The sequence below is a fragment of the Mytilus californianus genome, unplaced genomic scaffold (genome assembly GCF_021869535.1).
Source record: "Mytilus californianus isolate M0D057914Y unplaced genomic scaffold, xbMytCali1.0.p SCAF_1, whole genome shotgun sequence".
Classification (NCBI taxonomy): domain Eukaryota; kingdom Metazoa; phylum Mollusca; class Bivalvia; order Mytilida; family Mytilidae; genus Mytilus; species Mytilus californianus.
The window spans coordinates 79,138,738-79,164,736 of NW_026262581.1; the positions used below are offsets into that span (position 1 = coordinate 79,138,738).

At 32.2% G+C, this 25,999-nt stretch overlaps 1 protein-coding gene across 4 annotated transcripts in view; it reads right to left on the reverse strand.

Moving 5' to 3' along the window:
* Window positions 1–21,532, reverse strand: part of LOC127708427 (prostaglandin E2 receptor EP4 subtype-like) — a 33,869-nt gene extending 12,337 nt beyond the window's left edge. The window contains exon 1 of one of the 4 annotated variants that reach the window (XM_052213328.1): window positions 21,506–21,532. The gene's annotated coding sequence lies outside the window, so the exon portion shown is untranslated. Of the gene's footprint in view, window positions 1–9,048; window positions 9,156–11,112; window positions 11,356–15,095; window positions 15,141–21,505 lie in introns of those variants that run through there. The other 3 variants (XM_052213306.1, XM_052213314.1, XM_052213321.1) reach the window with 3 other exon arrangements.
* Window positions 21,533–25,999: the final 4,467 nt, after the last annotated feature.

The window sequence follows — 25,999 nt, forward strand, 5'->3', positions numbered from 1 at the left end:
TTACTAAAAAAAAATGAAAACAACACGTTATAAATTTAATGCTTCCGAACGCTTTTCTGGATTTACCTTCATCAGGAACGCTCAAAGCCGAATATTTGAAAGACAAGGCCGTATAAAACCGAAACAGTTGAAGAGCTATATATAATCAAAAATGACCTAAAATAATAGCCAAATCCTTCTAAGGCCAACTTTGCCTGAGGGAGTTTAAACCTTAGTTTCTTTACAATTTCAAAATTATATACGGGCAAATTTAGAAAGGTTAGTTATTAATCATGTCAGTACCGAAGTACTTACTACTGAGCTGATGATACCCTCGGGGACTGATAGTCCATCAGCAGAGGTATCGACCCAGTGCTGTAAAAAATGAAACACGTTATAAATTAGTAACACGATTTTTACTCAACTTTTCGTTTTTGATGGAAACTATTATATAAGTAAATATAGCAAAAACTGTAAACATAAAAATGTTTTGAAAATGGGATTCACAAATAATACCAGTTGACCGAAATCAGCAATCGACCCATTATATAAGAGTTGATGTCCTTTAATTAAGATTTTCACCAAATTTTTTGAAACCTTTAATCTTGAAAACTATAATTGGTAGATAGAAAGTATAAACCTCAAAAAAATAAGTAAGGAAAGATCTTCAAATAAGTCAACATGTTTCAAATTGTTATTTGGCTCCTTATGAGTTATTGGCCTTTAATGGCAACTTTTACCCATTTTCGAGTTTTGAGAGCAAAAATTGATACAGATCGATGCAGACAAACTGTCAAAAGTAAAAATGATCAACAGTTTGAAATAAAGAAGATTCAGTATGATTGTCAATGAGACAACTATCCATCAGAGACCAAATTACGTAGATAGATATAGGAAGATGTGATTATACAGATATGAGTGCCAATGAGACAACTCTCCATCCAAGTAACAATTTATAAAAGCAAATCATTATAGGTCAAGGTACGGCCTTCAACACGGAGCATTGGCTCACACCGAACAGCAAGATGTATAGAAGATAATGCCCTTATGATAAATGACCAATATTAGTGTTTTTAACTAATACATGTATCTTGAATATCATAACACATCGACTTAAACTTCGAACATCAAAAATGATCGGCAACTCCAGATCTATGTATATACTGACAATTTCTTTTATTCTTTTGCAAATAAGTTAATATGATAAAAAAGTCAATTTACTCCTTACAGGAGTTGCGGACCATATATCATAATTCTAGTCCAGTTTGCCTATGCTTTTGAAAAATCTGTCCAGTAAAAATGACCAGTAAGACAAGAGCTTTGTCCATATAGTTTCAGTGCATCATAAATATTCATGCTGAATTGTATCAATTTTATATAAAAATGCCAGGTGAGCAATACAGGCTCCTTGGGGCCTCTAGTTATTTATCTCTTTAAGTAACTTTATGATTTGGAACCTAGTATTCTGCATTTGGTTTAATAGTTTGTTGATACAAAACCTTTGAATAAATGAGGTTGTAGAGCTCGTAAGTCGATGGAATTTGAAATTGTACCCGTTCTAAGCCATTAAGCAGACGATCGTCGTTGTAACTTTATTTTGTACCTTAAATGTAAGTGTTATGGGCTTTGAAATAAGAAATTTTTAATACTTCTTTTTGAAATTCCAATTTTTGTATTGGTTAATTAAGACGACGGTAACATTATAACCGCGGCTCATTGGGACGTATTTTTTTTAATGTTACCCTCAAGCAATAAACCGTTTGAAAAATAAACTGACAAAGCAAAACATTTATAATTTAAAGACCATAGATGCAGAAATAGAATATATATAGATTTTACCACTGTAACGAGAGTAATACGATATTTCTCCGCTCAAGACAGATAAATTTTCAAATCCAAAACGCGACACTCGCCGAGCGGTTTAAATATTTAAAATTTATCTGTCGAGAGTGGAAAAGTTATCGTATAGCACGAGGTTTGGTGATATAATCCGTTTCTCTTATGATTTTTAACTATATGCCTTCTTTGTCAATGATCTGTAATCTGGATAACAATCTGCTCCATCGTCCTTCTATAATTTTGCATTAACTTTAAATTTCACCCTGATACCAAAACCATATAAACCTTATAAACTATTCCATGAGATGATAGGAAATATCATGTAAATCAAAGATACAACTAATATTAAATATATGCAGTTTATAAACTATGTGTTAAACCTATAAGGATGCAACTTCTTTTGGAAGTGCCCACTTTAGATGATTGATTGATTGTTGGTTGCTTAATGTCAAGTGGCAAATATTTCATGCATGTTCAGGACGAGAACAAATTAACAATAAATACAATTGGTAGGTGTTGAAATTGAGGCCGTCCGGGATAAGTTCGGGAAAATTTCGACTGCCACTGGAAAATGAGGGTATATTGGATAGAGACAAAAATTTGGCCTTGCAACAGGCCACCTACATACCCATCAAAGAGTTGTTGTAATGGTTCTTAACGTGCAGAGAGCGCGACATTCTCTCCACACGAGGCATCGGATTTAACGTCCCCATTCTGACCAGACGTGGCTTGATACATCCCGCACAGCCAAACGGACGCCCAACTTTGGCAAAGGTTTTACTGCCGGTCGGAAGAAGACCTGTAGTGACCATATTTCTATTCCCCAGTCACCCTTTAGATGATTTAAATGTAATGGTTTGGTCTTTTGGTGTTTTTGAGTTTTTGTCTACGAATTTCCAAACGTTTATGATATTTATTTCCCAAGGTATTGTTCCAAGATATTGGGTTTCGATATTAGTTGATGAAGGTTATTCAAAGAAGAGAGATATTTACCCTTTCTCAGTGAGTGATATATAAGTCCTCAGTTTTGCCAAATTGTGTAGAAGTCTCCCAAAAATCGAAATTTTCATAACACAATCCGATAAGTGGTATGCTTGACATATTTAAAGGGGTACCACAAGGTTCCATCCTTGGACCCATCCTATTTAATATTTTTATAAATGATTTGTTCTTTTTTGTAAAAAATTGTTCTTATATAATTATGCTGATGACAATACTTTGTCAAAGTCTGGAAATTCCTTACAAGATGTAATTTCTGCTCTTAAGGAAGACAGCAATTATTTAATACAGTGGTTTTCTTCAAATAAAATGTAGGCCAACCCAGAGAAATTTCAAGCTATCTCTCTTGGCAAAAAAACACATGATAAAAAGGTTGTGTTTGATTTGAATGGTATTTCTATATCATGTGAGGATGAGGTAAAACTACTTGGAGTTACAATTGATTTTAAATTAAACTTCAGTTTACATATTTCAAATATTTGTAAAAAGGCTGCAAGGCAATTGAATGTTTTGAAAAGAATTGGGAAACACCTAAACAAACTGAGTAAACCTACAATTTATTACTCTTTTATTATGTCAAACTTTAGTTATTGCCCTTTGACTTGGCATTTCTGTGGGGAACAAAATACCAGAAAAATAGAAAAAATACAAAAACGAGCGCTTCGCTTTCTTTATGAAGACCATCAGAATTCATACGAAACACTCCTGCAAATTTCAAACCTTCCATCACTAAAAACTCGTAGGATGCGCTCAATTGCCTTGGAGACCTTTAAAATAATTAATGAAAAATGTCCAGTATTTATTCAAGATCTAGTTGTTATAAAAAAACAATTCATATAATTTCAGGTATGTGAACACTGCTGAGGTACCTAGACCTAGAACCTCAAGTTATGGTAAAAGATCCTTTAGATTTGAGGCAGCACAAGTATGGAACTCCCTTCCCAATGAGGCTAGAATTATGACCTCTTTTGACCAATTTAGGAATTATATAAATTCCTGGTGTGGGGGTCAAAAATGCAACTGCAGTTCATGCCGTTTCCATCCAGTGCTGTCTCAAAGCTGAAATTTCTTTCTTTCTTTTAATTTTTTATTATGACCTTTTGCTCTGCTTTTTTATGCATTTATTATATATACCTGCTATTAAATGCCAGTGCTGAATAATTTATTTATTTATTGCTTTTATGCTTTTTAGTTTGTTAGTATTTTAAGATACCTAAGTGATTTGCTGGTTCCCCCATTCAATGCACATAGAGGTGCTTGCCGCATGAGCTTTGACTCTGGAGGCTCAGAAATCAAAATTAATTTGCTTTCATTATATTTGCATGCTGTTTCATTTTTATTTATTAGTATTTGCATGATGCTGCATGACTTTTATGTGATAGTCGGTTAAAGAGCTCACCAGAGCTCACGTTTTTTGTCTGTTATTATGTATATATTTGCCGACTCTAAATAAAATTACTTTCTTACTTACTTACTTACTTACTTACTTATAAAACATATTAAATCAATTGTCGTCTTTGTCTACGTTTCCCAGTGGCATGTGAATCAAAATAAGATAATTCAGAGTTGGTGTTATTTGAGACAGCAACCTATAAGAAGATAAGGAACACAAGAAGGTTAGTAAGCGACCTTCAGTATATTCGGACACAAGTCAAACTAGAACTATGTTACGCTCAACCAGAGACTAATAATATCTTTACACTGTTTTACTTGCAAACACTTTAAACTGTTTCACTCAGGGTTTCCAAAATTTCATACAAAGAACTAATACGTAAACATTTATTAGTCACCAAGAAGCAAATACTTAGATGACATGCATGACGACCGTATTTACAAAAATAAGAAGATGTAGTATGATTGCCAATGAGACAACACTCCACAAGAGACAAAATGACATAGAAATTAACAACTATAGGTCACCGTACGGCCTTCAACAATGAGCAAAACCCATACCGCATAGTCAGCTATAAACCGTATTGTAGTTTTCTGACTTGGAAATGTGACAAAGTTCGTAATTTCCCAACCACATTACATTGGCATAATTAGACCAACGAAAATATAGATACTATATAAACTAATCTTTACAATTATTGTAAATGGTTAGCCCAATGGTAGGTTAAAATTTCCTAGATTAGAATATCAACCAAAACAAGTCCAAAGGGATTTTTTTCTACAACCTCATTTATTTCTCTCATGTAACGAACAAACAGTAATCAAATTCGAGGCATCTGTAGTTTACCAATGTTCAAATCTCTTAAATCCATTAAGAAGATACAAATCAAGGTGAAAACAAAAACTGAGAAAATTAGTTTAGCATTGAACAGCTGATTAGAAAACCACTAAAAGATAAACGATTTAACCATTATTGATCCTGAACTTTTCGCAAGCTTTAGAAACAAAGTTATGACAGTAACCGTGTAAATCAGACTGACAGATACAGATACAGTTAATATTTTCTCAATACGCCGATGCAACCACAGATGAAAATATCGCATGTTGTTTCCCGTAAGAAAGAGATTAATGTTTGGAAGCTTTCAATACAAATAACAGAAATAAAGCAAGTACCAGTGCATTTATTTCACGTTCACGATATCGACATCGGTTTACAGTGTAATAAACAGAGTTAATGATATCATTGTAATAGAACCACGGAAGTGTCTATTTTACTCCCATGATATAACCATGGAAATAAAATAAAATACTTCCATGATATAACTAACAGTATTTCATTAATGTCAACCCACATTTTATACAAAACAGAACTGCTGTTACCAGAAACATTTTTAGCTTTTTATGCTTTGTGGCTAGTACAGACAAAAGAAGTTATTCAAACTCAAAATCTCCCCGCGTTTCAACATTATAAATCTGTTATAATGAATTTATTAGCAATGAATATTGATAAACTGTGCAATGCATATGGGATATAATAAAAAATCTCAACAATGATAATTTCCCATTAATATGTATTTTTGATGGGTCTAGATTGAAGTGTTATTGTAATTATAGTAAAACTATTAACGCGATGTAGCCACGTAAAAAAAAAACTCTTCAGGAGCTACGGGGGAAAAAGATATAAATGTTTATAGAATCTATTTCTATACATGACATTTTTGTAAATAATTAAGCATCTGGTTTGGTAGAAGCAGATTTTTATAAATAAAGAGTGAATGTTATAAATCGCATGCAGTTTCTTCCGTTAGTTTATATAAACTGGAGTCATCCAGCGGAATGCAATGCACTAGCCCGTAGCGGATTCATAAAATGTCATCACACTGGGTGGCTTATATAACTTTTTTTTGTAAAAGAAAACAGCATTTGTCGCTCCTGTTCTTTGGAAAAATCATCTTTACATGTTTCAATTTAAACGCTATTTTTTTCCAGGAATTCTGGTATATTTTGAAAAATCTTACTTAACACGAAGAGAACAAAAGTAAAAAATGCCGAGTCAGCTACTTGCGAATTATCAATGAGATCTATATTTGTACTGTCAACTCAAATTAAACAATATTAAAAACTCCAATTAATCAATTGATGCCATGGTAAAATCCTTCACAATCATTGAAAAATGAAGGGTTTGTTCATTTTTTTGTTGTTTCAATATTGTTTAAGTTCATTTCACTACTAAAAGTTTTATGGGAAATGCCATTTTTACAGCGGATGACCGTGAGGTCATTCCGGTGTATTGCTATCGCCTAAATTTCCATTATGTAAATTAGTTTTGGGTTTTTAACCGATCTATAAACATGATAAATACGCCGACAACATCTAGTGCAAAATAACATTCCTTATCGCTTGCTATATATTCATTTCTTCAATGAATACTCATCAAATATTTTTTTTAGAACATAATTTAATAATATTAAAATGTTTAATATGTATGTAAGTAAAAATTATTAATATCTATGCAGACGTACAGAAAAAAATGTGTTAACGCATGCGGAAGAATATCTCAAGAACGATTGCAATCTCCTATAAAGGAGGTGAAGATTATATACAGATACATGCAGAGTTATTGGCCCTTGCTCTCTCGTTTTGCGGGAAAATATGAATGCCTACTCAAATCCAATCTATAAGAAAAATCGAATTATTATAGAAGAGTGTCCCCCATGCACTTGCACTGCACTATTAATAATTAGTAGAATAGAATGATATACAAATGGATGAAAATTATATATACATGTAACTGTAATATACAAATATTAATATTAATATAAACCAGAGTATATTGATTTGTATCACTACAATACATATATATATATATATATATATATATATATAAAATAGTTATTACGGTGATGCTGAATTCCCTTTCATTTATTTATCTTCCACACAAGAACTTGTCTCAGAAAAAAAATACATCTGTACATAAACCTCACTTTCAGGTATAAATATGTGATTTTTTTTTCTGAGACAAGTGCTTGTGACATCCACAATAACTTGCGGTCATCCGATGTTCAGTACTTCAGTACTTTGATTTAAAAATTAAACTCCTGCGCGTAGAATCTCAATACCACAATTAATCCCGTATTTCTGTGATAAAAATAGAATGATCATCGAAATTTGAAACTCGTTTATATCGAAACAACCAAGACGTTATTTATTTGAATTGGTTTTATGTCACCCTCACATTTTTCTGTACAAGTCCCAGACGAAATTTACAAGGCACCAATTTTAAGTTTAGTCCAGTTATAATGATATACAGTTTGAAGCACTCGACTCCAATCTTAATTGACAAGGATTGTCATATTTCCTGCCGAAGGTCGATCGTTCTGTCCGGGTACTCTGGCTTCCTCCACGAATAAAAACTGACTGAAAGTGGCGTTTAACAGCAATCAATCAATCAGCCATTAAGTTTGGATAATGGGCCAACCACGATATCATAGGAGGCTAGGTACGTTTTTCTATGCGGATTTGTAATGTACGTTCTTTTTCTACAATCAGCCAATTATTGTACAAATAACAGGTATACACATATGTTTTTATTTAGTGTACTTGTACAGAAAAATGTTCATTTTGGGGTCCCCTAAGAGGTCCGCGATGAACATGTCGATTTCTATGTATAAAAAAAGACAAAGACAACAATTCTGAATTAAAATGCTAAACAAAAAAGTGCAAGGCAACAGTCTATGTACATTTTCCCAAAATACATAACCAATTTGTACTCATCAGGAAATCTCAGAGGAATCTCCCTTATCCCATGTAAACAAAACCGAAGACCAAAATGGTAATCAAGATTGAAATCCGAACACGCCAGTATACTATAATTGTTATTCGGGTCTCAAATCACATGTGAAGATCCCGAATAACACAAAAAAGAGAGGCGAAAAATACCATAGAGACATTCAAACTCATGAGTCGAAAACAAACTGACAATGCCATGGCAAAACACGAATATTAAATTGTTTAATTTCATGTTGGTATTATTTTAGTTTTTTTTTTTTATATGAATTGAATTTTGAATAAAAGAGCATATTCACATCGACGTGCTTTTAAAAGTACTATTATTGTGGTAAAATGTTTGATGTACACTGATTGGTTTTGGTAAATAATTGTCATTTGTCTGTCGTAATATGGATTTAAACAATGACTGTCTTCTGTTTCGTTGGCCACATGTAAATATTAGTTTTTCAAAAGTTAATTAAACCACATGCATATTTACCTCATCGAAAGACAGTAATTATATAACATTTATTTGTCTTCTGTTATCGCATGAAACGAGATTAATGCAAAATGGGAAGGATAGAGATGAAAAAAAAACCCGGCCCATGTTGATTTTGGGAAAAACCTTTGATAGTCTCGCTCTGTTAAATTTATTCCCGACTTTTTCTAGGCAAAGGATGACTCAGAGCTTATCATTTTGTACAGATTTTTGTCTTAATAATATGTTGTATACCGTACGTTGAACTCTTGATGTTTTTGTTTTGTTTTGTATTTCCTTTTGAATTAAGTGACGTTGTTGTTTCGGTGACGTATATCCCACATTTGTTTTACAATTCGTAGTGGTTGGCCTACACATGATATTATACTAGGTTCCTCGAACACTCGAATACAGAGGGTTTCTTTGATTTAAGTGCCAGAAAACACCGAAATACAATAATTCATTAATACAAATACAAGGGGATGTGGGGGTAAATATGAGCGAGGCAGCAAACCAACAACACATGTTAACCAAACAATAATACTAGATTTGAAACAAAAAAAGCAATAAAACTATATATATATTAAACTTACCTGCCAATAAGGTACGCATGGTTGTTACGTTATTAATAGGTGCAGTAAGAACAAGACCGGTGCATTGTACTATCTCTAGTTAAAACTTGTTCTAGATGTTAAACTCCTTTAGAAAAACACGAGGAATACATCTTGACATGAAGATCTGACAAGTGTAGTTGACAAATTGACAGTAGGATTGGGGGTGTTTGTATTAAATTATCAAATCAGTTTATTTATCTCTCACATTTAACATAATCAAATCTCAATTATAATACCCCATTCCACGTCAGTTAGGTAATGTATTTGTTAATCCAAACTACAAATATTTGATCTTTCATTTGAAAACAAAAACAACGTTGAATATAGTCAAGTATAAAATAGAACTTTATTTCTTTGTGTGCTTCAAATTATTGATCACGATCGGGTAGATCAAACAGCTTTCTTTTCCCGACTTAAGCAGTTTCTTTGAGTGTTGGATTTATTTGAATATTTCAAAACTTCCAAACACTGTCATTTGTATGTACATTGTGACCATTTGCAAAGCTCTTCAATGATTGTTATCACAAGTTTTGCCTATATCACACCATTCATTCACTATATGAAGTCTGTAAATCGATTTTTTAAACCTGTTCGTACGTAAAACACATGTGGTCACATGGGAGTTTGGTCCGTTGACTCAGTAAATTGTTATTTTCGTAGAGAGCATTTTTATCGAAAAACAGATTTTAAAAGATAAATATCGTTTATTACTAGCATATTTCTAGTCTAGCCATTTATTAATGTTAAATATATTAATTGAATATATGTCGCCCCGAAAAATCATAACTAAATACACATCTAAGGCATTAAAGGAATTCCAGTTTTATATTTGTGGTTTTCTACAAAATCAAATGGAGTAATTACATTCCAAGATATTATATTTGTTCTACTTTTACTCAAAGTAAAAAGTAAACAAGCATTCAAGATTGGCATCCTCTTGCTTTAATGCCGGTCATCAATTCAATATGGTAATGTTTGTGTTATACATGCTTTAGTCTGCCAGGAGAACATATAGATTTATCTATATTAGTTGTAATTGACTTTGAACTATCTGTCGGTAATTGCGAGTACTTTTAGGTCGGTACTTTGTGTCTTTTGTCTTTTTTTATTTGTTTTTGTGCTTCTCCCCAATCTGAGGATTTTTACAGTTTGTTTTTATGTTGTGTTGTAACACCACTGTCCAAGGTTAAGAAGAGGATTGAGCACTTACAAAAATGTTAAATCCCGCCACATTCTTTATGTGCATGCCCCAGTCAGGAGCCTATAATTCAGAGGTTGTCGTTGCTGTCTGTTATGATTTGTTCTTTTAATGTTTTAACAGAAATCAGGCTGTTGGCTTTCTCGTTTGATATTTTTCACATTTTTTCATGTCTGGGCCTTTTATAGTTGACTATATGGTATGGGTTTAAATTGGTAAAGCTGTACGGTGACTTTTAGTGGCTTGCATTCACGTAATACCACATCTCTTTACTTTTATATGTACGCCATGGCGTTGTCAGTTTATTTTCGACTTATGAGTTCGAATGTCCCTTTGGTATCTTTCGTCTCTCTTTTACAACATTATTTCTTTTTTAACAATCTTCATAATATAACTATCAACGGACTAAAAAAAGTTGTAACTGCCTTTAAACGAGATCAACGGACTTGTCATCAACAAACCGCGAGATGTTAGTGTACTATTTATTTGTTTAATTCACATTGTACAGCTGAGTGTCACACGAAATTTGGGAGTTTTCTAAAATTGAAATATTTCATGTAACGGACCAACCTGAATCTACACTGCTCCACTAGTAGTTCGAAGTTACTAAAGTCAAGTTTGTCAATATAACGGAATTATAAATAACTGTCATACAAGTAGGGATTTCGCTTGCTATAAAACAAGGTTTAACCAACTATTTTCTTCGGAAAATGCTTGTACCAAGTCAGGAATATGACAGTTGTCTTTCAATTGTTCCTTAACGTTCGATTTTGCCAGATGTTAATGACTTCCCCTTTTTTAATTTATATTGGAGTTCGGTATTTATGTTATACTTTTTTACTTACTTTCAGTCATGCCTTCATTCATAACAGCTTTCCTAGTGAAACATTGTTGCATCGACAGAAACAATAAAATGTCCAGGATCCGTTATAAGGACTTGTCACTTTATAGGGCACACACATCCTTTTCACAGATGAGTAAGTTATCAACAAAGGCAACAGATGGTTAACTTCAGCGTTAATTGTGATCCATTTTACAAAGATAAACTTCCAACTAAATGTACTTCTTATGAGCTTATTAGCTTGTGTAAACAATGGTAATTTAAAGAGTAACATCAATGTAAATTGATTTTATAAACCTGTTCGTATTTAAAACACAGGTAAATGATGATAATGAAATGCATGTAAAAATTAATACAGTGGACAAAGTTACAGCCTAGGGGTGACAAGGATAGGAAATAATATATGTAAAACTTCTATGCGTTTTCTTAGTTTTGAAACAATCCCTTCAAACGATCCTCATGGGAAGAACTGACGATTGGATCTCATAGTCATGACTGCGTCAGGTGACTGCGTATTTCTAAATTCCACACAACCAAACTGATGTCCCAAGAGAAGCTGTAAGGGATTTGTGCACCAAGAGAGTCTTGCATACTGGATATTCACATACATGTTTGAATGTGACTAAGATATTCATTTCGGAAGTGATTGCGTGTTTTTAATTCCAAAACTGTTGTCACCCATCAAGAGAAGCTGCAACGGCTTTGTGCATCAAGAAAGTCCGGTATATTCAATTACATATTTGAATGTAACTCAACTATTTATTTCGGACGCGTATCTTTACGTCAAAAACTGACGTCACTCACCAAGATAAGCTGCAATGTTTCAAGAGATCATGGCATGTCCTCATACATTTTTCTGATCAATTTGAAATTGGCTGCGTATTTATATATATGCATATATCCCACACAACCAAACCTACGTCTCTCACTAAGATAAGCTGGAATGGCTTTGTGTGTCAAGAGAGCATGTCATATTCGCATACATGTTTCTAATCGGACTAGACTTCGTATTTATACATTCTACTCGCCCATACTGATTTATTCCACCTTAAGAGAAGCCGCAATGGCTTTGTCCGTCAAGAGAGCACGTGACATTCACATACATGTTTCTAATTAGTACGGACGTGGCTACGTATTTATATATTCTACTCGGCCAAACTGATTTCTCTCACTAAGAGAAGCTGCACTGGATTTGTGCGTCAAGAGAGAATGGCGTATTTAATCTAACTTACCAAATCAGTACGGATATTGTTTAATTGTATTTTGAGTGCTTGCAAAACCCTAAAGACAAATATTTTATGTGAATACTTTATATGAATTTTGCCAATTTATATTAAAATGACAATCGAAAGAATTCGTTATAAATTCTGTTATTTATATATACATGTGTGTGAATTCTATTATGGTTCAATTTGACGTGATTACTAATAGCTTTTGTTTACTAAATTTGACCAAAAAGACATAATTTTAAATTTCACAAAGTGTCATTTTAAATTGATATTGCTTATATTGTTATTATTAGATACAACAAATGTAACAGAGATTTAGATTACGATCAAATTTACCGATATCCGTCAATACGAAACATAAAAGAAATTATGCAAATTAACAAATTTACTGAATAATAAAGAGACAACAATAAGAAAACGATTAACTTCAACTCATTGGTAAAAAAATTATGCAACTTTTTTTCTTTAATTTTCTGTGTTATTTTATTACGTACTACTTTTGTGAAACTGTCAAGTAAAGTTGTTTTATTCGCAATTTCCGTCTAAGATCTTTTTTTTGTATGAAGCAGAATACAAGCATTGATAAAACTTATTCATAAAACCATTGAAGAAAAATGAAAAAAAAAACATATGACAATTTATTTTCTCCTTTTAAATTAAAAACTTAACTATAAATACAAATGACTTCAAAAGGGACATTGAGAACATTCTCTCTCTGGTTTTATTGACCACGACGTTGGCCATTATGGGTGTTTTTCTTCAATCAATTGAACGAAATCAATTTGGGAAATAATCAGGATATTACCTTAAATGCCTCCTAAAAACTTTAGTCAAATGCTTTTCCTTTATGACATTTGTACGAGTATGTTTTTCTTAAATTTGCGTTTTAATTAGATTATGTGAAGACGAAATTACAGACTTACTGCTCTGAAATGTATCTGTACGTACACCAAGATGTTAAATAAAATTGAATACTCTGCATGTATCATGCTTTTCAGTAACATATGGTCAAATCACTGAGAGACCCCCTCCTCAATTAAACTAACGCCCTCATAGGTGTATCTTATACAAGTGTTTTAACTCTTATCGTTTGTGTTGTAAGGAACTTAAATGTATACAACATCTGTGTTATGGTAGTCAGCACTTCTGTATTGACATGAATTATCATTGATATGGTCATAATTATAAATTAACTGATTATAAAAATTAAAATTTTTCGAAATACTAAGGATTTTCTACCCCAGAAAAAGATTACCTTCGCTGTATTTGACAAAACCTTTCGGAATTTGGGGTGCACAGTGATCTTTAACTTCGTACTTTATTTGGCCTTTTTAACTTTTTATATTCGAGCATCACTGATAAGCCTTTTGTAGACGTACAAAATTGTAATCCTGGTATCTATGATGAGTTTAACATTGATATTATACAAGTTTGAGGTGACATCATGAAATGTCTTCTATTATAATTGCTCCAATTGATATTAAAGTTCATCTAGATGAATTAGTATGTCAAAATATCGCATTAGCGCCTAGCTGTTACTTGTTATTTGTTTTAAACGATAAACATTTTTCATGCAGTTATAATTTCATATAGTAATGCTATTTAATTATGTTTAGTTTCTTGATTCTTTTATCCATTATATTTACTAGTATCAGAGAAGTTTGTTGAATTAGATAAACAATTTATAAATTTCGTGCGTCCGAAGTGGTTTTCTGGATTTACCTTACCAGGAACGCTCAAACCTAATCAGTTGAAAGTCAGGGATGCGTAAAAACGCTAAATTGTTAGTTGCTATATCACCAAAAGGACCTAAACAGAATGGCCATATATCAACTTTGACTGAGGAAGTTGGTACTTTATTGTAGAATAGTTTCTTAATTTATGAACGGTGAATTTTAAATACGTATATGTTATACATTATGTCAGTACCGAAGTGCTTACAACTAGGCTGATGATACCACCGGGGACCAACAGTCCACCAGGAGCGGTATAGACCCAGAGGTAAAACACGAAATAAAAAGTAAAATAACAATACAGAACTCCAAGGAAAATTCAAAACTGAAAGTCCCCTATCAAAGGGCAAAATCAAAAGCTCAAACACATCAAAAGAATGGAAAACAACTGTCATATTCCTGGCTTGGTAAATGCATTTCCTTATGTAGAAAATGGTGGATTAAACCTGGTTTTATAGCTAGCTAAACCTCCCGCTTGTATGATATTTGTTTATAATTCCGTTATAAAGTTCTTTCGTCCGAAGCACTGTTCTGTGTTAAACATTTGGTGGATGATTGTTTTATTGACAGTCTTACCCCTGACACATATCTTTACTTGGTTCTCCAGGAAGGAAAACAGTAGGCAACAATCAGATTGTTATGTAGCCACATCTGGTAATAAGATGAAAACAAATGATTCAAATGAATTTTTAGGCTGCTACTACTCTTGACGTTTTTCTGTGACATTTAGAAGTACACGCAAAGTGACCAAGTGGATTTTTTTCCCAACCTTCTTTTGAAAAATAAAATCAATCACTGGAATCGGATTGTGAAAATAATTTTGTTACACTGCATTTACCTCTTACTAACAACCTTTTACTTTTGTCATGAGCTATTCTTTTCTCCAAATGATCAGTTTGAAGGGATGACTTCAATCGCAACTTGAAAAACAGTTTTGGCTAAATGGTATTCTGGAAGGGCAAAGCCTATTGTTGAAGCTGTGAACTTAATCTTTTGGAGTACCTCTGTTATTTTATATTACTTACCTACAATCCAATACGCATTTAATGTGGATAGCTCCTCCATTTTGTTGAAATTAATTATTTATGCACCAAACAGGAAAACGGCTTATTGAACATAATTATATCAAAAGTCGTTTTCCTGCTCTCTACAACAGTCTTTCCTGATAAATGTATTGTTAACTGATACAGTTTATATCAAACATTATACATTTTTTTTTTAATTAAGTCAAGTACTAAATATCTTCAAATAAACTCAACCATAACAAAGACTGTAAAAAATGAAGTAGGTCATTCTAATTATTTACATGGAAATCTATAGTTTGACTTAGAAAGGGGAATGTAGAGGTAACGATCATATATCAAATAAAGTATCAGGGAATAACCTGAAATTAAACAATAAACACAACACTTTATAAATCCCATACGTGATACAAAAAGCTCCCTAATAGCCTTAAGGTAACTGCAAGGTCCTCACCGAAAATATAACTCCAACATGCATTTTGTTCAAATATTTGTTTTATCACTGCTTTGTCTTTGTCCTCGAAGTGTTGTCCCTGTTATTTTTTTACTACAAGTTTACAATTTCTAACAAATCATATATATATTTGTCTTCTGATTTCCTTTAGTCTACCATTTAGATACCAACCAGACGAAGAGCATAACAGACCCGAAATTCAGAAAGGTTATGCCAAATACAGCTAAGGTAGTTTATTCTTGGGTGGAAAATCCTTGGTATTTCGACAAATTCAGAGTTTTGTAAACAGGTAATTTACAATTTTGACCATATAAATGATTATTCATGTTAACACAGAAGTGCTGACTACTGGGGTGGTGATACCCTCTCGGAGGATAATTCCACCAGCATCGACCCAATGGTTGTAAATAATCATCATAGATACCAGGATTAATATTTTGTACGCCAGAAATTTCCATTGACGTATGGATTCTTTATCTAACGAAACCGTTTAAAATCACTTTTCTATATTGTCTAGATGTATATATCGAAAATAAGAATGTAGTACACTGTAAGGCGATATTCAGTTCTTAAATTTGGAAAACAAATCTCCTTTAAAAATGTACTTTTTAGTGATCGGACTAGTGATCTCTTTTTTCCAGTAAACTCCATAGAAAGTCAGATCTCAAAATTACTGGTGGAGACAAAAACGTATTTAAAAAGTTGAAAATTTGTCTGTTAGTCTCCTTTTCACCTTTCAGCATAAAAAAAATCCAAACATTTGTTATACCCTACCAAAATTTAATATTGAAAAAAAAACAATGGGAGATTGAGTTAAGAAGCTGATTCTATTAACCTTTTTTTTTATTAATATTTCCATATATTAGCAGATTATGTTAAATTTTCGTTTTGTTATCGTTGCCAAAAACTGGTTCAAATAAAAAAAAAACACACTTAAATGTTAACGATGACATCTTTTTCTTCTTTTGTTTTTGAAGTAACTATTTGAACTATTTAACAAATTAACATAGAAAGGGAGCGTTTGTTGCGTTTTCAGCAGTCCGAAATCAACAGTCCTTTTAAATTAGAAAACTTAACTATAAATTCAAATGACGTCAAAAGGGACATTAAGGGCATATAATACAGTAGAGATCCCTCGTTGTTTTTTGTAAAATGTTCCCTTGATCCATGACATTAACACAATGTAACAATTTTAAGGTTAAAACTAATAATTATATCCTTAATTATATTACTATTAGTGAAATAAAGAAGTTGAAAATATTTTTGCGTCTACACAGAAGTGCAGAAAAAATTCTATCGTTGATTTTTTCTTAAAATTTTGGCGGAGCGTTCTTGAAACAGTACTTGATTGATTGCAAAAGAAAAAAAATACTGCTCCATGTGCTTGTTTTTTCAACAAAAGCCATAGACCTTGATATTTTTAATGGCAATCGTCCCGTTTGACAATAGGGCGCTAAATTACGTTGAAATAAGTTCGATCGCAACAACGTCGTGCAATCATTCCCGCCGTACACGATTAACACTGTCAAGTTCAGTGGTATAGCCAATGTTTTTTTTCAAAAGAAACGATATTAATCATCAAAATTTATAAAGCTGGTAACTCGTTAAATAGCATAGAATATTTGCCAAACCTTTATGAAATGGTACGAAATTTGGACATGAAACGTCTTCTTAATCAAGAAATAGCATCTTAAAAGTATTCTAGTAAATAACTTCGAGAAATGTACAGAAACAAAAAAGATAAATCTAAGAAATAATTTGCATCTCTGTCCTGAATTGTTTCATGTAGACAATACAGCTTGAGCATAGTTTAAATGATTCAAAAGGCCCCGACATGAAAAATATGAAACAAACATGAAGTAAGGGAGCTACCATTTGATTTTTATTGGGGGCTAGGATGAAAAATTTTGTCCTGCATTTTATTTTAGTTGTAATCTCTGTCCTGCCTTTTTATTTTTCACTCTATTCGGTCCTGCCTTTTTTTTTTATTAGTTTATCCTGACTTTTTTTACATAAATTGTCATTCTGCCTTTTTTTGCCAAGTTGCTCATCCTGTCTTTTTTTTAACTCAAAACTCCTGTCCTGCCTTTTTTTTCAAATGTTATCAGAGTTATAAGTTTGTTGTAAACCCGAATCTATGGTTTTCCTTTTCATACGAAGTCAACGAAATCGATAATGTTGAATTCCTAGCCTTCGATTAATTTAAAGTCATACTACATTGTACTTTAAATGCAGAATTATCAAAATAAAAGATATGCACAATAACAACACAAATATCGATTTCGTTGACAAATTTTCCTGGTAACAATCAGTAGGTGAGAGCATGGATGGTAAATTTTTCTCTATACATGTAGGCATAATATGTACTGGCAACCACACCCATATTTTCTCGGGTTAGCTTATAAACTACTCAGAACAATTTTAAAAAGATAATATTTCGAGCTGTTTCGTGCAAATTCATGTCATATTTGTCTCAATAGTCCATTACGTTGTAGTATAACATTTCATAGGAAGTACAGCAGCCGGTATTAGAGCATGAGATTGCATAATTTCTATATCAATAGATAAGTTAACTTAGATTGTCTTCGGGTATTTATTATTACGGTACATATGATAATCAACTTTCTTGTCTGTATTATGCCCCCACTCTAGGAGTCCGTCCGGTCGTCCAACAAATATTTTTGTTACTTTTCCCAGAAACTACCTTACAAAATGACTTCATATTTGTAGTTGTATAGTGTGAACACTTTTCTCATCTGTCATATTCATAATTCCTGTGTGCCGATACTTCTATTTGTTTTCTCTCATTATGTACAAGAGAAGATATTCTTAGCACGTCAACGGGAGCTTTCTTGTTTCGGTATATCATATGGGGCTTATTATAACTGTGTCTTTTTAACTGACAGTTCTTCTTCATACACATATATATATATTCCACTGGGTTAAATTAAAAAAAAAAAAAAAAAAAAAAACGTTATAAACTCCGCAACTTTTTATTGCACTTATTAAAAGTCAGGAACAGTATGAGGCGTTGTCGTTATTTATTATGTTATTTTGTTATTTTGTTGGTAGTCTCTGTTAGATTTATCCGAACAATGACAATTCTGCATACGATTGAGGGGTTGGCCAACTGTTATAGATACTATATATTGAGGAAAACAGTCTGTTGATATCTAAATTACGTATTGGCCTTTTTCTCTAGTTGTATATCTATCTCATTGACTTATTATTATTTACATATCTTTTTATTAATTTCCTATATGAAATTGAAAAAAACCCACAAAATTATAAATGTTGATTTGATTTTTTTTTTATATTACAAAATAATACTGTTGACTTATTTATTAATGAATAAATGTAACAACTCTCGTGATATGGTCGCTTTCATTGCAGGTACTTTGTATGAAATTCGCACAACTGGATTTATGACGTCAGTGATTTTTCCGCAAATGTGACTACATCTAAAGCGACGTCGCGAAATGTTACCGTTCTTATAAGAAATATCGCGAAATTACAGCGTTCTTATAAACAACGTCGCGAAAACAACACGAAAAGTTTTGAAAACGTTATTATCTGCCCCTGCTACTGTATCGTATGCCCTTAAGAACATTCTCTCTCTGGTTTAATTGACCGCGACGTTGCCCATTATAGGTGTTTTTCTCCAATCAATTTATACGAAATCATTTTAGGAAATAATCAGGATATTAACTTAAATGCCTCCGAAAAGAAACCTTAGTTAAATGCGTTTCCTTTATGACATTTGTACGAGTATGTTTTTTTTAAATTTGCGTTTTAATTAGATTATGTGAAGACGAAATTACAGACTTACACCAAGATGTCGTTAAATAAAATTGAATACCCTGCATTTATCATGCTTTTCAATAACATATGGTCAAATCACTGAAAGAATACCCTCCTCAATTAAACTAACGCCCTCATAGGTGTATCTAATACAAGGATTTTGATTTTTATCGTTTGTGTTGTAAGAAACTTAAATGTATACAACATCTGTGTTATGGTAGTCAGCACTTCTGTATTGACATGAATTATCATTGATATGGTCATAATTATAAATTAACTGATTATAAAACTTTGAATTTTTCGAAAAACTAAGGATTTTCTACCCCAGGAAAAGATTACCTTAGCTTTGACAAAATTTTGAGGAATTTTTGGTGCACAGTGATCTTCAACTTCGTACTTTATTTGGCCTTTTTAACTTTTTAGATTCGAGCATCACTGATAATTCTTTTGTAGACATACACAATTGTACTCTTGGTATTTATGATGAGCTTATCATTGATATTATACAAGTTTGAGTTGACAACATGACATGTCTTCTATTATAATTGCTCCATTTGATATTAAAGTTCTTATAGAAATATCGTTGAATTAGTATGTCAAAATATCGCATTAGCGCCAAGCCGTAACTTGTTATTTGTTTTAAACGATAAACATTTTTCATGGAGTTATAATTTCATATAGTAATGCTATTTATTGTGTTTAGATTCTTGATTCTTTTATCCATTATATTTACTAGAGAAGTTTGTTGAATTAGATAAACACTTTATAACTTTCGTGCGTCTGAAGAGGTTTTCTGGATTTACCTTACCAGGAACGCTCAAACCTAAATAGTTGAAAGTCAGGCATGCGTAAAAACGCTAAATTGTTAGTTGCTATATCACCAAAAAGGACCTAAACAGAATGGCCAAATATCAACCTTGCCTGAGAAAGTTGGAACTTTATTGTAGAATAGTTTCTTAATTTATGAACGGTGAATTTTGAATAAATATATGTTATACATTTTGCCAATACCGAAGCGCTGACTACTAGGCTGATGATACCGCCGGGGATCAACAGTCCACCAGGAGCGGTATAGACCCAGTGCTAGAAAATGGAATAAAAAGAAAAATTACAAAAAACTCCCTAGTAAATTCGAAACGGAAAGTCCCCTATCAAATGGCAAACTCAAAAGCTCAAACACATCAAAAGAATGGAAAACAGCTGTCATATTCCTGACTTGGTGCAGATATTTCCTTATGTAGAAAATGGTGGATTAAACCTGGTGTTATAGCTAGCTAAACCCCCCACTTGTATAACATTTGTTTATAGTTCCGTTATAAATTTCTTTCGTCCGTAGCCCTGTTCTTGGTTAACCGTCATCAGGAACGCTCAAAGCTAAACATTTGAAAGCCAGGGATGCGTAAATACGCTGAATCGTTGGGAGATAAGTGACCAAAAAGGATGTCGGGTCAACTTTGGCTGAAAGAGTTGGTACCTTATTTTCTGATTTATTTCTGAATTTATGGACGGTGAATGTTAGATAAGTATATGCTATAAATTATGCTAGTACCGAAGCACTACTGAAGCTTCAAATGTAAGTTGGATGTAAACACAACAGCTGGCAAAGGATTTGAAAATAAGTTTTGCATTTAATTTAGTGTTTGTTGGTCTTTGGTGGGTGATTTTATTATTGACAATCTTACCCCTGACACATATCCATATTCCATACTTGGTTCTTCATGAAGGGAAACATTAGGCGAACAATTAGATTGTTATGTAGCCAAATCTGGTAATAAGATATAAACAAACGATTCAAATGAAGTTTTAGGCTTCTACTACTCCTGACGTTTTTTTTTTGTGACATTTAGAATTACACGCAAAATAACCAAGTGGATTTTTTCCCCAACCTTCTTTTGAAAAATAAAGTCAATCACTGGAATTGGATGGTGTAAGTAATTTTGTTACACTGCATTTACCTCAAACTAACAACCTTTCACTTTAGCAATGGGCTATTCTTTTCTCGGGTTGATCAGTTTGAAGGGATGAATTCAAACGCAACTTGAAAACAGTTTTTGCTAAATGGTATTCTGAAAGGGCGAAGCCTATTGTTAAAGCATAGTGAAATTAATCTTTTGGAGGAAAATGTCAATAGATACCCCTGTTATATCATATTACTTACCTATAATCCAATACGCATTTAATGTGGATAGCTCCTCCATTTTGATAATATTGATTATTTATGCATCAAATTTTAAAAATAATTTATAAAAAGTCGTTTTCCTGTTCTCTACAACATTCTGTCCTGATAATTGTACTGTTAACTGATAATTGTATTGAGTTTATATCAGATATAAACATAATGCTATTTTTTTTTAATTAAGTCAAGTAATAAGTATCATCATGTAAACTCAAACATAACAAAAACTGTAAAACATGTAGTAAGACATTCTAATCATTTACATGGAAATCTGTAATATGACTTAGAAAGGGGAATGTAGATGTAACGATCATATATCAAATAAAGTACCAGAGAATGTCCTGAAATTAAACAATGAACACAACACTTTATAAATTACATGCGTGATACAGAAAGCTCCGTAATAACCTTAAGGTAACTGCAAGGTCCTTACAGAAATTAGAACTCCGACATGCATTTTGTTCAAATATTTGTTTTATCACAGATTTGTCTTTGTCCTCGAAGGGTTGTCCCTGTTATTTTTTTTAACTACAAGTTTCAAATTTCTAACAAATCATGTATGTATTTGTCTTCTGATTTCCTTTAGTCTACCATTTAGATACCAGCCTTAAAATTTTGTACGCCAGACGAAGAGCATATCAGATCCGAAATTCAGAAAGGTTATGCCAAATACAGCTAAGGTAATATATTCCTGGGTGGAAAATCCTTGGTATTTCGACAAATTCAGAGTTTTGTGAATAGGTAATTTACAATTTTGACCATATAAATGATTATTAATGTCAACAAAGAAGTGCTGACTACTGAGCTGGTGATACCCTAGGGGAGGATACTTCCACCACCAGTGGCATCGACCCAGTGGTTGTAAATAATCATTATAGATACCAGGATTAATATTTTGTATCGTAGCCAAAACTGATTTCAATAATTTATAAACCCACTTAAATGTTAGCGATGCAATCTTTTTCTTCTTTTGTTTTTGAAGTAATTCTTTGGACTATTTAACAAATAAACATAGAAAGGGAGCGTTCGTGTAATTTCAGCAGTCCCAAATTAACAGTAACTTGTTAAAACAAAATTCCAGATGCAATTAAAGTACACATTTGGAAGATATGCTCGAAATGCATTTATTAATTAAAAACATCTGCCTGTTCAATTTGCAATATCATGTGATAAAAGAATGAACGTTCTAATTTGAGTGAATTCAATGTAATATTACTTGATTGTATCCACGGATACTTGTAGTTCCCTCAACATGGTAGATGTTCAAGATATCATACAGTATTCCATTTACACCAAGATGTCGTTAAATGAAATTAGATACCCTGAATTTATCATGACTTTCAATAACATATGGTAAAATCGCTGATAGACCCCCTCCTAAATTATTGAAAACTATCATTCTGCATTGACAATAATATCTTAGTGTAAATTAGATACAGTCATTCAGGCTAAAACGCCCTCAAGGTGTATACATATATCGTTTTATAAAAAATTAGCACAGGTCATTGTCAAGTTAGTATATTTATTGTTCCAATTAAGGGCCACTATATATTCGTATTCAAGTTGACAACACACAACATCAAAATTGAAATAGCTACACTAAAAAAGCAAAATGCATAAATCAATTTGGCGCCTGTTAGAACGTTGAAACCCGCTGCATTTGTATGCACCTGCCCTAAGTCAGGAGCCCTTTGTTCGGTGGTTATCGTTTGTTGGTGTGGGTGATAAGTGTTCCTCGTTTCTCGTTTTTTATATAGATTAGACCGTTGGTTTTCCTGTTTGAATTGTTTTACACTAGTCATTTTGGGGCCCTTTATAACTTGCTGTTCGGTGTGAGCCAAGGCTCCGTATTGAAAGCCGTACTTTGATCTATAATGGTTACTTTTTATACATTTTGACTTGGATGGAGAGTTGTCTCATTGGCACTCATACCACATCTTCTTATTTATATTTACAGAACATTAAATATATAGTATACTTTATAAGCTACATTGGTGATCGGTATATATAGAAAATTATCAATTGAACTAATCAAGTAAAGACATTCATTATCTAGCTGAAGGATGCTGTACTTTAAGACAGATGTTTTATGTGTAGGATTTATTTTTTTCAACTTCTGTTTTGTATCCGTCATCACTACGTAATCGACGCATAAATCGGCTTACTATATAAAACAAATAAACTTTGACCTAGAAGTCAATCAAAGTGATACGTACCGAATATGCGGCGGCAATTCCACCAAAAACAATCAGAGCTAACAGTTATAAAAGTTATAAATACACGTAAAACTGTATAATAAACTCAGCATAGATACCAGGATTGAAATTTTGTACGCCAGACGAGCGTCTCGTCTACAAAAGACTCATCAGTGGCCCTCGCCGGTAAACGAGGTTATAAGTATGGTTGCAACAAACATAATTGCTCTCTGATATCATATGCGACACAAATATTCCATTAGGGGAAATTAAATCAAAATTGCGTCTATAAAATTAAAAAAAATAACTTATCATTAAAAATCCTTGGTTCGGTAAATATAAATAAGAAGATGTGGTATGAGTGCCAATGAGACAACTCTCCATCCAAGTCACAATGTATAAAAAGTTATCAATTATAGGTAAAAAAATGTCGAAAGCCTTTATCATGGAAATCTGATCACCGAAAATGTCTACGGACAACCAATTATGGTATCGAAAAAAAGTCTTTTGTATGCCGATGACCTTACCGTATTTCTTGAAATTAAATATGATTTCTAGAATAGCTGTAATAATTTGTCAATTGGCAGTTATGTTAAATGATACAGACTATTATTTTTTGACACCTTAATATAAAATAATGGAAGCAAAGAGTGCGGTTCACCAATTTTTCAGCCACTTTTTTTTAGCTAATTCTAACATATAATACAGAAATGCCATACATGGATACATAGAAATATATCAAAAATAAAAGCATGGAATCCTATATCTAGCAGATTAAATACTGACCACATAAACCCTTTAACCGTACTCGAATGAATTTAACCATGATTCTCATTTATCACAGATTCAACACAATTAAAAACAAATATTTTAAGTAACTTCTTTTCAGAATTAATGGAAAATAAAACAAGAATTCAAATGAAAATAATACATGAACAAACTTTATCTTTATAAAAGCATTAAATTCAAACGAGGAAAAACAAATTTTGAAATAATTTTTTTGTGGATAAAAATCAACATACATGTATTAAAGTGATTATAACTAACTTATAGAAAAGTGTCAAAATATCTAGGTTATCATGATGCCAAAGAATGTTTATAACCGTTGAAACCATAGATTACGAAAAACATGTTCACTATACTGTCAAAATTACAAAAACTTTCGTATAAATCTTTTCATTGATATTGATAAAGATAGTCCTAAATTTTCTAATCTTAGATATACTGATAAAACTAGTGGTCTTGCTAAATCATTCATATATGTAGCAAGTGAAAAGAACAGTTTTTTTCTTATCAAACAAGCTGAGGACAGGTGACTCTTAGTTGCTTTTGCTTGTATATATTCAAATTAGTTTTCTTGGTTTATATTAGTGTTTATGATTTATATTTGTCACAGACTACTATACTAATTGTATGCTCATAAATGACAATACAGAAAGAAGAAGTAATTTGAGTAATCTAATAGAAGTATACCTGTACGCCAGAATGAAGCGTCTTTTTTTCTTGCTGTGCCAAATGCTACTTTTTGGATTATTCTTCATCAAGAACAACCAATACTAAAAATTGAGTCAGATAAAATGGTTAGAATTATAAAGAGCAGTACATCAAAAAGAGACCAAAGATAAATATTCAAATCCGTATAAAGTCAAGATTCTGATGAATACACGTAATAATGACTTGGCTAAGATAAGAAAAATTTATTTTGATTCGGCATAAGTTAAATATCTACGGAGCTTTTGACCGAATATTAAAAACATATACATAACATAAAACAGTCTAAGATATAAAACAACCTTTAATACAAAGTTGATTCTCACACACATAGCATGCAATAAAAATTAAGCAACAGATTTAGAATGAAGTAAAACATTGTTTACCTATATAAAAGTTTAAAATTAAAATTAAAAATATGATAACTATTTAAATGAATAGATTACTCTTATAAAAATCAAATGAACAAGTTTAGAACTATAATATATGCTTTCAGATCTAGAAATTTCAAAGAACAGAATATTTTCAACATGAATTGATTACCCAATTTCTGGAAATATGTGTCAGAAATTTAAATTTAAATATACAAAAAATCGTGAAGAATTACATCAATACTAGTCCAAAGCAACAAAAAGCAACATACTAATAAACAGCTCAAGAGTTATCTGCAAGCAGAACAGCGACATTCCAAACCGTTCCAGGACTGAACAAGACCTTTAAAATGTGAAAAAATTATTTTCAGTCCTGAAATGGTTTGGAAGGCTGATAATGTTGCGTCAGCAAATTTGAA